Consider the following 15,895-nt stretch of genomic DNA (forward strand, 5'->3'; position numbering starts at 1 on the left):
TTCTGCCTTCACTTTGCTTTTGCTTGTCTAATCTCATTAAATTTATTTCTGTGCTCTCATTATTAAGACTTCTCCTTCTGGCCATAGCATTTCTTTCCATCTCTTCTATAGGGCTGGGTTGGTGGCCATAGACAGCCTTAGCTTGTTTGTCTTTAAATTTCCTTACTTCTCTGTGCATTTTAAAACAAAGCTTTTCTGGGTATTGTAGGGAGCAGATAAGTCCAGAGTGAATATGTGCTGTTGACATGAGCACAGGCATGTACAGGTGTGTACAGGCGTGTCAAAGATCCCAGTGCTTCAGACTCATGCGAATGGCAAAGCCTTCCTCAGGCCAGGCTCAGGAAAGTGGAGAAGCCTTTCCGTGGTCAGTGTGTGAATGCTGACAGTGTGTGCAGGAAGTGCCGACTGCACCTTCCTCCTCCGTGGTGCTTGCCGCCCGAGCCCGCTGCTTCCAGGCGGTGGCCTTCCACAGAGATTAGCTCCCTGCCTCTTGTTCCTACATAGACAATAAGCCCACCTCCCCCTTCAGCTGTAGACAATAAAGCCACCTCCTGCCTCCCCATCAGGGTTAGGTAATAGACTCCCCGGGTTCATAGGCAGCTGCTAGCATCTCCACTGGAGTGCACAGTTCACCCACTCTGGCTGTTCTCTACTTGTGCCTGTGTGTCTGTCCTCTTTATTCAGCACCTGAGTGGAGGTCAACCTTGCCCCTTGCCTTCCACCTCATTTGAGCCGTATGACATTGCATGTGTCAGGCTGACTGACCTGTGAGGGACTTCTGTGAATGCCTCGGACTCTCCTGTCTCCACTCCCAACCTTCCATCAAGAGCACTGGCATTACAGATGTGCTATTGTGCCTGCTTTACATGGTTCTAGCGACTGAACTCATGATTTCACAGAAAGTGCTTTGCCCACTGAATTGTCTACCCACTCTCTGTCTAGCTTTAATTCTGTTTCTTTGATTTGTACTTTTAAATTTTTGACTATTTTTATATTTCCTGGCTTGATTCTTCTCTAGCCATAGCTACTTAAGATTATAAATTTCTCTTATACTTGGAAAGCCATTTCTTTCTCTAAATATGGGGTATTTTCCCCAATAATTTCATTGAATGGATTCTTGGTGCTTTTAGTCATGTCTCAGGTCCTTCTGCTAGCCTGTGTATTCTTGCATTTTACCTCTTAATTATACTCTAGAGTCGGCTAGAGTTGGCAGACATTGTGGCTATCCTCATTTATTCCAGTTGTCTTTATTGGTAGCTGAATATGGTGTCCCTCCACTTCTCCTCCACCACTGATATTTCTTTTGCTTGGTCAATTTTTTTATTAGTGATACTTCTTGATTTAGAGTTAGTCATTTCCATTTGATTTAGAGTTAGTCATTAATTTGTATTTGTTTTCCAAATCCCAACTTCTTTGTGAGGGTTAGTATTAATTGTCAACTAGACAGGATCTGGAATTACTTGGGAGATGACCCTCTGGAGGAGCCCTTAGGATTTATCTCAACTACATCAGTTGATATGGGAAGACCTATGTTAATTCTGGATAAGACCATTCCCTGTGCAGGGGTCCTGGGCTGTGCACATGGAGAAACAGAACTCAGGAATGGATTGCATTAGTCTCCCTCTGTTTCCCGAATGTGGATTGGATGCAGCCAGCCTCCAGCTGGCACCATGCCTTTCCTTTCTGCTCTCATGTCTTCCCTGCCATGGTGGGTTAGGGTTTAATTGCCGTGAAGAGGCACCACGGCAACTCTTATAAAGGTAAATATTTCATTGGGGCTGGCTTACAGTGTCATAGCTTTAGTTCATTATCATGGCGGGAAGCATGGCTGCACGCAGGCAGACATGGTGCTGGAGAAGGAGCTGAGAGTTCTACATCGGGAGCAGCAGACAGCAGGAAGAGAAAGCAACACTGGACCTGACTTGGGCTTCTGAAACCACAAAGCCCAACCCCAGTGACACACTTCCTCCAACAAGGCCACACCTTCTGGTAGTGCCTCTCCCTATGAGCCTATGGGGGCCATTTTTATTCAAACCATTACAGAATCTCTCTAGGACTGTGAGCCAAAATAACCTCTTTTTTCCTTAACTTGCTCTTGTCAGGGTGTTTCAGCACAGCAACATGAGAAGACATTAAGACACTCTCGGTGTTGCTAACTTTTTCGTCCACGTTGCCATTTTTCCTCTTCCATTGTGATGACCCCCATGTTGTTGGCCTTCTTCTCCAGTCCTAGATTGAATTTATTTGCTTGTCTGCATCCTGTTTCAGGTCACTGATTCTTTTCACTACTGTACTTTAAAAATTTTTTTTTCTGAGACAGGGTTTCTCTGTTTAGCCTTGGCTGTCCTGGACTCACCTTGTACACTAGGCTGGCCTCAAACTAACAGAGATCTGCCTGCCTCTACCTCCCAGAGTGCTGGGATTACAAGCGTGCACCACTGTGCCAGCTTTAAAAAAAAAATTTTTTTTTAAATGCTTTTACCTATGTCAGCATCTTTAAAGCTGATCATTGAGAATTTGGCCAGCTGGAGGGGCTAGGGCAAGGCTGCCCTCCGTTTCCATGTTTCTGGTGTTTCTGTGTGGTCCCTTACACACGTTTGCTTGGAAATCTCTTTGGGTTTTATTTGTGTGCCATCTTATTACGCAGCCTGCTCCTGAATGCCCACTCCCCAGTGTCAGTCACTGGAGATTAACAGACTTTTAGATGAGGTGTCTGCATCAGCCATGCCGGGGAGCCATGTGGCTGCAGCTCTGCTCTGCTTGGTTGGCTTCTTTTTGGTGTCTTGCCCATCATTTCCCTCACACGTTTCAGCTATTCTGTCACTGCTTTTGCGAGTTTCCAAAGCTCTTCCCTTTTCTCTTTTTGGGATAGAGTGTATTCTTTTCATACTGACTCCTCAACTAGGGTACGTGGAGGCAGCTTCTAAGTTGGTATCTTGCCTGATGTTTTCACTTGCTTCCAATATTGAAAAAAAAAGATTTTTTTTTGATAAAAATCTGAATTTCTAACTGCACTGGAAACTTAAAAATATTTGGCAACTCTAAGACACTTTTCCACTTTAAAATGGCCTGGAGGGGGCAGCAGCAGAGATCTTCTGCTACTATCATCCTATGTGCTTAATAGCCAGTCATAGCTTTGTGCATCCAAAATTCCTAGCCAGCTTCTTTGCTCATTAAAATAAATAAGGAAGTACATAAATAAATAAATAAATAAATAAATAAATAAATAAATAAATAAATAAATGGCTAACCTCATCATTGAGTTGTTAGAGTTTGTCTTTATTTCTCACTAGCCAGTTCTTCCTCATACTGATCTCTGGTTGCATTAGTTATTTTCCTTGTTGCTATGAAAAGGAGGGCTTATTTGGCCGACAGTTTGAGGTACTGTCCATCACTGTGCGGAAAGTGTAGTAGTGGGAGACGTAGCTGCTGGTCATGGACTCACAGTCAGGAAGCAGAGAGAGAGGTGAATGCCGGCCCTGCTGGCTGCCTTCCTTTATTTCATCCCAAATCCCATCTGAATGTTTGTGGATCTGTCAAGTTGACAATCAGTATCAACCGGTACCTCTGCTGTAGCTACTAATGTCTTAAACCAAACTTTCCCTATCCAAATTGCTGCATTGTCTCAATTTGATTATGATTTATATGGGACAACTAGTTCTCCTTCTCTGATAAGCTCTTGGGAAATACTCAGGACATAAATAAGAAAGAGAGAAAGCTTTACACTAGACAATGTCCATTTGAATCCCAATTCTGTCACTTCTATGTGGGCTTACACAAGGCATGACCCTTCTGAACTTGAATATTATCTATACAATATGAAAATTATGTCCAACCACACAGGATTTTTTTTAAAGATTGGAAAAAATACACACAAATAGGGATGAGAATAACACAAAGATGAACACTCAGGGACTCTGTAAATCAGTAACAGCAACTGAGAAAGAGCAGAGAGAATGAGAGAGAGAATAATGGCTCAGAAAGGTCCTTGAGTTGAGAATTGGTTGCAATTGGGAACTCATCATAAACACACAGTCCAGTCTTCAGCCTCTGAAGGTAGTTTTCATCACCACTCCAGCAGCATTTATACTTTGGAAGACCAACCTATGTTAACATAGTTATTTCATGTCTTTAGGATAAATGGAATGACTCACTTTTTTAGGAATTAGTCTATTACTTATACCGCTGCCTGTTATGAAGGTATGAAATGACTACTTATCAGAGTTTTCAATCCAACTATATTTAGAGACAGCAACCTTAAGCTGCAAAACATCCAGTTCTTGTTGAAGAAAATGTAGACACGAGAGTATTGTGGACATAGCTGCAATCCTTTGATGATAATGCGATGGTTTGCTAGTTAGGTATGTTCATATATTGGCTTTCTCTGTGTGAGACGTTTTGTTGAGCGTGAGGATTAGACTGGGGAATAGATGCTGTGAAGAAGTGATGGGGAGGTGATTAGATTGCCATGGAGCAGGCAATCAGCATGAATAGAGCTGCCACCTAGGGACTCTTGAACAACTCTACTGGAAAGTGGAGGTGTGGGAGGCAGATCTGCCTCGTGTGCCAAGACAGTCTTCTTGGTGGTCTTTGGGTTGGATAAATGGAAGATGTGTCTACTCATCCTCCTCAGTAAAGCCTGCCCCAGGCAATAAGGTTTTATTCAGATCATGTACCTGGAGTGTGGCCGACTACATGAAGAATTGCGTGGGCAAGAGCTCTGTTTGTTCAAGCATTTGTATACTGACAAAAGGAGGCAAGGTTATGATGGGTGTCATCAGCCTGAATGTCCTTCAGTAAACGCCAGAGGTCAGACTGCAGAGAATGCAGACTGGGTGGTTTTGATGTGCTACAAGGCTTTATGCAGTACAGAATAAACAAGTCATTCTAATTACAAAATATGGGTTACAATGTGCCCAGTCAGAGAATGGAAGATAGTTAGGTGGGCTGTGCTCATCTCTGGAATGAGAGAAACAAAGTAGCTCTGGCCTGGAGAGATAGCTTCCTCGTCTGATGAAAGTGGGGCTAGACATACCACAGGCATCTGTCAGTGTTATGATTTGAATCTAAAATGATCCCCTGAAGGACGCATCCCTTGATGGGCTCATAACCTGATAGGCTATTTTGGAGTGTGATAGAAACTGAGGAAGCGGGGCATTAGTTCAATAGAGAGGGTCCTAAAGGACGGTATCTGCGTCCTCCAACACATTCAAATTCAAATTCTCTCTCCCTCCCCTGCCCAGCCACCATGAAGTAAGCACAGCAACCATGCGCCACCATTTCTCTACCACGGTGCTCTGCCTCACCAGAGCCTCCCCCCAAAATGGAGTCAGATGACACTGGAGTGAAACAGGAGCCCAAATGAGCCTTTTCTTTTCCAAATGAACTTCCTTAGCTATTTTTCGCAGGGCTGGGGGTTGGGGGACATATCAAGTTCCCACTACCACTGCGTGTCCCCTTATTGCAGGGACATTTCTTGCACCTTCAGACTGACGTTGGCCATGACTGGCAGTTAAGGAGTATGGTCGTGTGCATATTCAAGGCAGTGTGTGGAGAGTTTGCCATGTGGGGAGTTGGATTAAAGATGACAAAATCTGACTGTAAGAGGTTGGAACCTTGATAGTCTCTGTGGTGGTTTGAATAGGATCATGTGTTTGAATGCTTGGCCCACAGGGAGGCATGGGCTCATTGGAGTAGGTGTGTCACTGTGGGTGTGAGCTTTGATGTCTCCTGTGTTCAAGCTGTTCCCCAGTGTGGCTCACAGTCTCCTTCTGTTACCTGTGGATCAAGATGTAGAGCGCTCAGCTCCTTCTCCAGCACCATGCCTGCCGGCATGCTCCGTGCTTTCCACTAGGCCAATAATGGACTAAACGTCTGAAACTGTAAGCCAGCCCCAACTGAATGTTTTTATTTATAAGAGTTGTTGTGGTCATGGTGTCTCTCCTCAGCAATAGAAACGCTAACTGCGATATTCTGGGTCAAGAGCTCTAAACAAGATGACATATGGGGATTTGTGGAGTAAGTGTGCTTTTCTCATGGGCTACTGGGGGAAACTGAGGAGTGAGTTCCAGTAAAAGGCTGGACTTCATGCAGCCACAGAGGACAAAGGGAGGCTCCAGCTTTTGTTCAGTATTAAAACGCCAGAAAATTTGATCACTTGTCTGAGTTACTTTTCTACTAGTGTGAAGAGACACCATGGCCAAGACAACTTACTGAAAAAAGCATTTCACTGGGGCTCGCCATTCCAGAGGTAATAGAGTCCATGACCATCATGGCAGGAAGCATGGAGCAGGCAGTGAGGCATGGCGCTGGAGTGGTAGCTTACATGTTGAGGCAGCAACACAATACAGGGAGAGAGAGAGAGAGAGGAGCACTAGTTAGGAATGGTGAGGGCTTTTGAGATCTCAAAGCCCACCCCCAGTGAAACACCTCCTTCAACAAGGCCACACCTCCTAATCCTCCCCAAACAGTTTTACCAGCTGGGGACCAAGCATTCAAATATAGGAGCCTATGCGGACCATTCTCATTCAAACCATCACTTCTGTGCTATATAAATCTATACATATTAACAACACAAATATAAATATTCAGGTATCAAAACCAGAAGCTCAGTCCTAGTACAGCACGAGGGACCTGGCATTTCCAAACCTTTAACAATGAGCAGCAACATAGGAAGGACATGCATCTCCCCCACCCCACCCCACCTTCCCTGGAGGGAAAACGGAGCATGCCTGGGAAACTGGTGATGGCAAAGAGCCTTGCCCGTAAATCCTGCAGGAGTCTGCTCTCTGGAGCTTCCTGTCTCAGCACTCTTCACGGCTCCTGCCACTCCCCAGCCTTGCTGTTCTGCTCTGTTTCAGTTTCAGTGCCTGAGTTGTCTTGCTCTGTACTGTCCATTGCCCTTAGAGTCTGAAGAAATGCCCACCCTGCTTCGTTAGGATTTCAAGATTCCCTCAAACTTCTGCGAGTCTCTGGTTTTCTGTCCTTCCTAATCTTCTTCTTTTTTTCTTTTTAATGTACTTATAAAGATATTAGTCAAGATTAAATTACGAATAGATGAATAGAAGATGTTTTTAAAAGGAAGGATAGAGAATAACTGAAAACCTAGGTCCCGAAGAATTCTAGCTCTCTGTTACACTGAACCACCTTGCGGGGTCCACTGAGGCATGAAGACTCGTTAGTTAACCCAAATCACAGGGGTCATGTAGGAAAGCCAGGCATAATAACCAAGTCTACTGAAACCGGGAAGGATTTATGGAATTCTTTGAAAAAAAAAATCGTTTCTGCATCCATTGACCTTCACCTAGAGCCTCCTCTATCAGTTGTTGACAGCCAATAGCTGCGGTTCCTGGGGTGGTTCACTACCGTGGGTTGTTCTGGAGCTGTTGGGAAGCCGTACCGTTATTCCGGTTTTCTCGTAGGACTGCGCCCCCAATAGCTTATGGGTAGGGTCCCTTTTGACTTTGCTTCCTGAGCCTTGCCAGCAACAGTCTCCCATTGCGGATGGCAGTCATAGTTCTGTGCTTTCAGGCTCAGCCCCTCCTTGGTGAATCCTTAAAATCCCATCCCATTCCTCTACTCCCCTTCTTTACCATGGTGGGATTTGAGGGAGTTTCTGGACCCTGCCAAGCCCACTGTCTCATTATAAAAGGGGCTGCGCCTGTATCATGGCTTTGATGTGAACAGTGAAGAAAGGGTCACATGTAAATCATTCAAACACAGTGACTGGCAAATAGGAGGCAACTGATAACTGTGGTTCCCTCCTCCCTTTCTCTCCTATCTCCTCCCTCCCTCCTATCTATCTATCTATCTATCTATCTATCTATCTATCTATCTATCTATCATCTATCACCTATCATCTATTTTGACTGTAGAGCAATTATCACAAGAGTCAAACCTTTTTTTTTTTTTCTTGGCCCCACTCAGTGCTACTCCAGGCTTAAAAAAATAACTCATGGATTTTAGGGAACATCAGCACATTATTTAACTTTTGCAATATGGGCCTTGCTAAAATAATTATTCTCCCTTCAGTTTGAGGAATAAAGGCCTAAAGGAGGACCCGAGGTTGAGGAGGCAGGTCAGGTGTAGTTATGGAACTCAAGTATGCCAGCTCAAAGCATAGCAGAATATTCAGGGCGGCAGGTCACTGGTTCTCTGTGAGTGAGGACTTAACGAGCCTCAGGGGAATCAAGGCCAGTTAGAGCTAATGATCGCCCACTTTAGTAATCACAGCTAGTAAAGAGGGATACCCTGTAGAATCCTTCACTGAAACATTTCTCCTGGAGGAAAGGGACACATGAGTGTGCCAGCTGAACACAAGGTCACTGCTGGGTGTAAGTAGAGGGGCATTTTGAGTCTGCCCATGATGGTGTGGAAGATGGTAGGTAGCTTGCCAGGTAAGACTTGAGAGGATTCTGTCTTTTCTTAGTTCTAACCACTTTGCAAACCTTCACATTTTCTTCAAAATTTGAGTGTGGCCCACCCAGTCCAGATATCCCTCAAAAAACAAGGATCTTTTTACCTTGAACATCATGAAGATGATAGAATTAGCTAAGCCAGAATGAGCCCATATTCTGCAATTACAACTTTGTATGTTTACCACACAGCTAACTCATACATGAATGCACACGGGGCTGCAGCTGACAAAGATCAGCTGACACTCAGCAGCTCTGCGGCTCTGCCCTCCAAATTAGCACATTCCCTCCTGGAGGGGGGTTCATAAGACTCGGAAAGCCAAAGAAACTTCCAAGACTCAGGAAGTTATGGAACTTATAAACTCAAAGGTCCCACAGTTACAGGATTTATAAGCCCCCCCCCCCCCCCCCCCTGTAAGGTTAGAGAAAACAGCAACCAGTGGCTGGCGGGGAGGTCTCTGCCTGGGAGCTGCCTGCGGGCAGGGCAGGGAGCTTCAGGGGTGTGCATTCTGAGTCATCACCATGCTGGGGCAGGACTTTTCAGTGGTGCTGCTGGGTTTGAGTGTCCCTAGAAAAGGCATCCCCGCACCAGAAATCATTCACAACCCTGTTTATTCTGGACATAAGGATTCTCTTCTGTGTACTCTGCCATTTTTCTTTAACAAGTGTATGAGGCGTGCCTTCCTTCTTCTGTGGCTCTCAGCCTCTGTCTCCCTTACACACTGATTGTGGCTTCATCTGCTCTCATAGCTTCCAACAGTGCATTTCAAGCAAATTGCTCTCTTTCTGCATTGAAAAAGCGGGGCTGCCAGGGCCCCCACATCAGCATGTGGGCCACTGGCACCTATTTTCTTCTGTCTGTTCCCTTTAACACAGATGACCACTCAGCCCATACTTCAACACAGGCTTCAGCGACTATCCCAACCTCCATCTCCATCTTCCCAGAAAAGGCTCATCAGCCTGCCCATGTGCAGGTGTGTCCTCTCTACGCTGAAAACTTCTTCTCGGGGCTAGGTGCTTTTCTGTAGGTACACGCTGTTCCTCTCTTACCCACTGTGACAAAGCCATGGAGCTGTTCCTCCACTTCTTTCTCCTGTTCAACCCCTTCAAGGCACTGAAACAGCAACTGCCCACTGGAGGCCAGTGCTGTTGCCTTTGGAGTGCGGTGGCTCATCTCTTACTTGTAGGGGTTAGCCGCCGTCTTCCTGTCATCGTCCCTCACTGCTCTCCAGCCAACCACACTGTCTTTGCTGTCCATCAGACTTCTCAGCACGCCCTTTCCTCAGACCTTCACTCTAGCCATTTTCTTCCCTGAGTGGGTGCTCTTTCCCCAGACATTTACTTGCTTGGCTTTTAGAAACTGCCCCCCTACGTTTTTCTCTCTCAAGAGAGGGTCTCCCTGTGTAGACCAGGCTGACCTCAAACTCGAGATCCGTCTGCCTCTGCCTCCCGAGTGCTGGGGTTAAAGGTATGTGCTGCCACGCCAGCTACCCAGACCTCCTTTCAGTCTCTGCTCAGTGCCACCTTTCCAAGCAAGACCTGTCCCAACCACTTTCCTTAAAACCCAACTTCACTGTCACTCCTCCTTCCCTTTCTGCAACAGTCAGCTACGGCTGTGTGACAAGTTGCCCAGCTCAGCTCAGTTTCTTTTTATTTATTTATTTATTTATTTATTTATTTATCTATTTATTTATTTATAAAAATGTGTTTGTTTTTTATTCACTTTACATGATGGTTGTAGCCCCATCCCTCCTCCCCTTACAGTCCTCCCCTCCTCCCCTTGTCTATTCCTCAGAAAAGGGGAGCTCCCTTTCCCATCCACCCCAGCTCATCAAGCTGCGTGAGGGCTGAGCGTGTCCTCCTCCCCTGTGGCTTGGCAAGCAGTCCCGCCAGGGGGAAGTGATTAAAAGGGTATCAAGTGAATCCGTGCCCGATGCAGCTCTCCCTTCCCTTACTGGAGTACCCACATGAGGCCCAAGCTGCCTATTTGCTAGTTCTTTGTATGCGGCCTGGGTCTAGTTCATGCATGGTCCTTGGTTGATGCTTCAGTCTCAGCAAACCCCTCTGGGCCCTGGTTAGTTGGTTTTGTTGGTGTTCTGGTGGAGCTCCTGTCACCTCCAGGTCCTTTTCTCTTTCCTCCCACTTTTTCACAGGACTCCCTACTCATCGCCCTGATGGCTTCCTTAATGGGCAGGGAGAACAGGTAGAGTAGATCCCCTGCAAGGGCTTCATCTCTATGTCCTTAACCAGGCGGCCCAGCTTGGTGACGGGGCTCCACTCCTTGTCTTTGGCTTGACCTCCGAGAGCTCCGTGGCCTCAACCGTAGCCTCTGCCTTGGCCTTGACTATGGCCCCTAAGACCCCTGCTGAATCCTCTGGGGCGGGGGAGGGGGAGAAGCCGCCAAGCCTCCTAATCCTGGGCCCCCACGTCCTCCCGGCCGGCCCTCCGATCTCCGGCTGCACCAGTGTGTTCCCGAGATACTTTGTTCCTTCCTAGTCTCCGTGGCTTAGGGAGTGCTTTAACAGGTGGGGGGGTGTTCCCCTCCCCACTCGAATCCCGCCGGCCTGGGTTTTCCTATCAGATTACAATTTAGTCAGTCACTAACTGACTATGCACCACGGTTATTATTCTGAAGCATCTCCTCTTAAACGGCAAGGAGACGCAGCTCCCGCAGTGTTCTGGGAGCAGTTGGCAGCCTGGCTTTGTCTGACCCCATCTATTTAGTCTGCTTTGCTGGAGCGAGGAACTTCCTGATAGATCTGATCTAAAACAAGTTCTTCTTCTTCATTGGGAACGCACATGCATGTGTGTGTGTGCGCGCGCACACACACACACACAGACACACACACAGACATACACACATATGCACACAGACACCGACACACACACACACAGATACACACAGACACATATACCCACATAGATACACAGCGACACATACACATAAACATACACACACACACACAGAGTGAGGTTATTATTTTTGTACTGCTTCATGCCCAGTATATGAAAAAGTAACGAGTTCATTCACTGTCTTCTGACCCAGCCAGTGACCTGGGAAGGAGGGAGTGGCGGAGCTTAGATGGGGGTCAAAGGAGGGATAGGATCTCTTCTGTGACTTAAGGGAGGAGTGTGAAACATCCGGTGGCCATTCTCCTGTCACCAGAGTGAGAAGCAGCAATTGTCCCCTCATGCCAGGCCTCAGGAACAGACACTCTGGTGCCTGAGGTGACGGGAGTGACAAAAGAGTTGGCAGCAGCTGTGAAGGGCAGACTGAACTGGACAGAAGAGGGCCCTGGCTGCTTCTCTTCCACAGTGAACCCCCGAACTGCATTTTGGGACTAGCCTGACTTCATTTTCTCACCACAGTGACTCATTCACTCCTTCCTTCTTCCCTTTTCGCATGCTTTCCTCCTCAGCCTACAGCAGGCTTTGCTCTCCCCTTAAAACCACATCTCTTTCCCAAGGCCGCTTTTTTCAAGTATCAGCCATCTCTTACACACACACACACACACACACACACACATACACACACACTATGCCTCTGCCATTTTGTTTTTAACCAGTAGCTGTAGTTTCATCCCGCAAAGGACCTATCTGGACGCCTGTCTTTCTCCTTCATCAGTTTGGTCATTTACTAACTTATTCAAGAAGCAATTGGCTATTAAGACAGCTGTCAGAGCCAGGAGTTAGTGGTGCACGCCTGTAATCCCAGCACTCAGGAGGCAGAGGCAGGTGGAGCTCTGTGTGTTCGAGGTCAGCCTGGTCTACAGAGTGAGTTACAGGACAGCAAGGGCTACACAGAGAAACCCTGTCTAGGAAAAAAAAAAAAAAAGCTTTTTCCCTAAAACCTTCACCTGAAAGGTTTTGGTGTTTGAATCATATAATTATTATGGTGGCAGTTAATCCTTAACTCGCTATTACATAAATAAAAGATACAAAAACCTGTTAAAGTTTGATAAGCCTTAATGCACTGGGGCTGGGCAGATACTCACCCTCTATGCTATCTTGTCTACTTCCCAGCCAAAACCCCCATAAATGCTTACACACGTTCCCCTCTGGGCTGCTTCTGTCCATCATGCCAATCCTCAGAGCCAGCTGCTCCCGGCCACGTGCTCTAGTTCACGCTAATCCAGGGTGACCTGCTTTTTTCTGCCTCCTTCCTCTCTCCTCCTTGTGGTCCTTCTTTGACCTCCAAGCCTCCCAGCCTCAGCTCTGCCTACCTCTCTTCTGCCCACTAGGATGTAGGCAAATTAATTTAGCCAGTCAGGGGTAAATTTGGGAGGCAAAGTTCACACAGTGTCACTTTGTATAGGTGAGGGGATCTTGTGGGGCAAGCCACTAACATTTGAACAAAAAGTGGCTCCAGATCAGCCCCAACAATAAAGGGGGCCAACAGGAAGCAAGTGCTGAATGTCGTTGTGTCCAAGAGTCTCAGGTCCAGAATGAATCAATGCCTTCTTGATCGGTGAGATAAATTTGCAGGAAGGTAGCTCTATTTTGTCTACACTGGAAGAACATATGAGATGAGGCCCTTGTGATGCTTGGCTTCCGGCTGTTGACATATGCTCCTCACCCTCTGCAGCTCATACCTCTGGCCCCGACTACCAGAAACCATCATCAGGCAGGAGAGCAGCGACCACCAAGTTAGAGGCTGTCCACATGGGATGATTAGGGGGGCCCTGTTCTGGCTTTCTCCCACAGCTAGTGCCTGAAATCATTCTTCAGTGAAAGGCCGTCATTCCTAATGTCCTCAGGCAGCTTCTGCCTCTATTATTATTAAGGTGTTTATTATTATTTTTTTTACTTAGCACCCAAGATAATGTGTCCCATTGTGACTTCTTTATACACTGCTCGCATTCATACCATTGTCCTCTTTGGTCTCTCCTGTCCCCTCCCAGTTGCTCTTCTTCCTCCCTTCTGTTTTCATCTCTCTCTTACACACACACACACACACACACACACACACACACACACACACACACATTTTAAACCTTGATCCCCCCTACCCCTTGGCTTCTGCTTCTAACCGGCTATAAAACCTGGGGCCGGCCAACTTCCTCTCAGATCCTTCCTTCGTAAAATGAGAATATTAAGCTTAAGGGATTTAGAAGTCCTGACTCCCTCTAGCTTTCCATGAATCTGACTCCTGTTGCAGTTAATTTAAAGGTAATAATTTTTATTATTAGACCCTGTGATTATTACAGTGGTATCATCTAACCTGCTATTATAATCAATAAAAGGCACAAGACAGGTGATAGGTTTTAGAATAGCCTTATCTTACCTGGGGCAGCAGAGATAACAGCTCTGTAAACAACTTTTGCCTCCCAGCCCCTTCCCACACTACCTCCCAGCCATAATTCCATGAATACCGGCTTAGTCTCTCCTGTGGGCTACTTCATCCAACCTCTCAGGCTGTGTGCTCCTCCCACCTAAGCCATGGTTGTGTGCTTCTTCCTTCTTCCTCCTCCTGTTCCTCCTCCCATGATCCTTCTGTCCCCAAAGCCCTCAAACCTTAGTCCTCCACCTCCTTCTTCCCCACCCAGATATAGGCCATTTAATCAACCAATCGGGATAATTGGGGAACATTCCTCCTCATCACACGGTTAGAGGAGCTAGTTCAACATTAGAACAATGCCCATGGCAGGGCAGTAACCAAGGCACTGGAGTCAGCATTTGAAAACACCATTGAACCTTCCTCTAACAGAGCGCATAAAAGCTTGCTAAATAGGGGCTGCAGAGACGGCTCAGCCGCCAGGGGCACTCACTGCTCTTGTAGGGAGCCTGGGCTGTTACACTCGCTCTTACACTCAGTGGATGAGCACTTGCCATGCGTGTGTGAGGACCAGGGTGCGGAACCTGGAGCCCACAGCGGTGACAGGATGTGCAGGTCCGACAGTAATCCCAGCGCTTAGAAGGCAGACACGGGTGCGCACGGGTGGACACGGGGGATCCTTGGAGCAAGCCACCTGGCTAGACAAGCTACAGCTCTCAGGGCTCGCCTGCGACACTGTGACGCCCATGACACCCTCGCCGGGTAAGCTGAGAACGATCATGGAAGACCCCTGATGTCCACGTCAGGCTCCGCCCAGGCACTTGTGCATGCACGTGAACCCGTACACACGCAAACATTCAAACATGCCCAACCACGCACAAAAGACGACTTCTACACAAAAGAAATACCATCCTGATGTCAACAGCAAGTGTTAATTGTGCTGCAACTCTTGGCTCTCAGCTGCTGAGAGGCTTCCGACAGACTCTACAGTGGGGGCTCTTTTTTCTTCTGATACACCTGTAATTTCCCCCCTTCCGTCCTGCCTGGAGGTGGTGTCTTGCTGAGTATCCTTAACTCAAGAAAAGATCAAAATCCCTAATCCGGTTGTGAGCATGTATCCCTTTCTCACAATCATGAAGGTGGGGAGCAGGGAGGAGAAAGAAGGAGGAGAAAAGGAGGGGAGAGAAGAAAAGGAGAGGTAACTCTCATTCCAGGGGATCTGACATCCTCTTCTGACCCTCAGGTGTTAGGCACAGGTGTGGTGCGCAGACGTGTGGAAGCAAAACTCATACACATCAAGCAAATATATAACATGATAAATAAATAAAGTCAGTTCAGTATTATGTTTTATCTACCTGCCATACCACAGACACCATCTGGGAAGACAGTAGCAAATAAATCATGGTCCTTGCTCTCAGGTTCTGCAGCCGAAGAAGTGACACAGGAAATACACCCCACTGCATGACAGCCAGGCAGAGGAGAGGGTATCGTTGCACTGAGGGTTGCTGGGTTGCCTCATGGAAGGAGGTTGGCACTGAGGTTGGATCTTGAAGTTTCAGCCTAGTTGCTAGATACATTACAGCTATACAGAGCCCCAGGGGCAGAGTTTTACACACTCATAGTAAGAAGTAGGTAATGAAGGGACCAGTATAGGTGGTCCAGGACACCCAAGGTTAAGTTCTCAGCACACACACACACACACACACACACACACATTTATCACACTAGAGGGACAAAGGTTAGAAACAAACCAGAGAGCATGCATAGGTTGACTATAGAGCCCCCCCATACATATGTAGCAGATGTGCAGCCTGGTCATCATGTGGGGTCCCCTAAAATTGGGAGTAGGGGCTGCCTCTGACTCTGTTGCCTGCCTTGGGATCCCTTTCCTTTAGCTGGCTGCCTTGTCAGGTCTCAGTGGAAGAAGATAGAGTTAGTCCTGCTGCAACTTGAGATGCCAGGGTGGGGGTTTGGGGGGGGTCCTCCCTTTGAGAAGAAGGAGGGGTATGAGGAGAGGGGCATGAGGAATAAGAAAAAGAAAGGAAGGAAAGAAGAAAGAAGAAAGAGAAAGAAGACAAAGACAGGAGATAGAGGACCAGGGAGAAGGAAAAGGGAAAGGTTGCTGGGAAAGGGATATCTGTCCCAGATGTGGCAGGAAAGGTCAAAGGACGGCCTCTGGATAAAGAGGAGACAGATATGGCCCGTA

The sequence above is a fragment of the Psammomys obesus genome, unplaced genomic scaffold (genome assembly GCF_907164565.1).
Source record: "Psammomys obesus unplaced genomic scaffold, mPsaObe1.curated_primary_1811, whole genome shotgun sequence".
In the NCBI taxonomy this organism is placed as follows: Eukaryota; Metazoa; Chordata; class Mammalia; order Rodentia; family Muridae; genus Psammomys; species Psammomys obesus.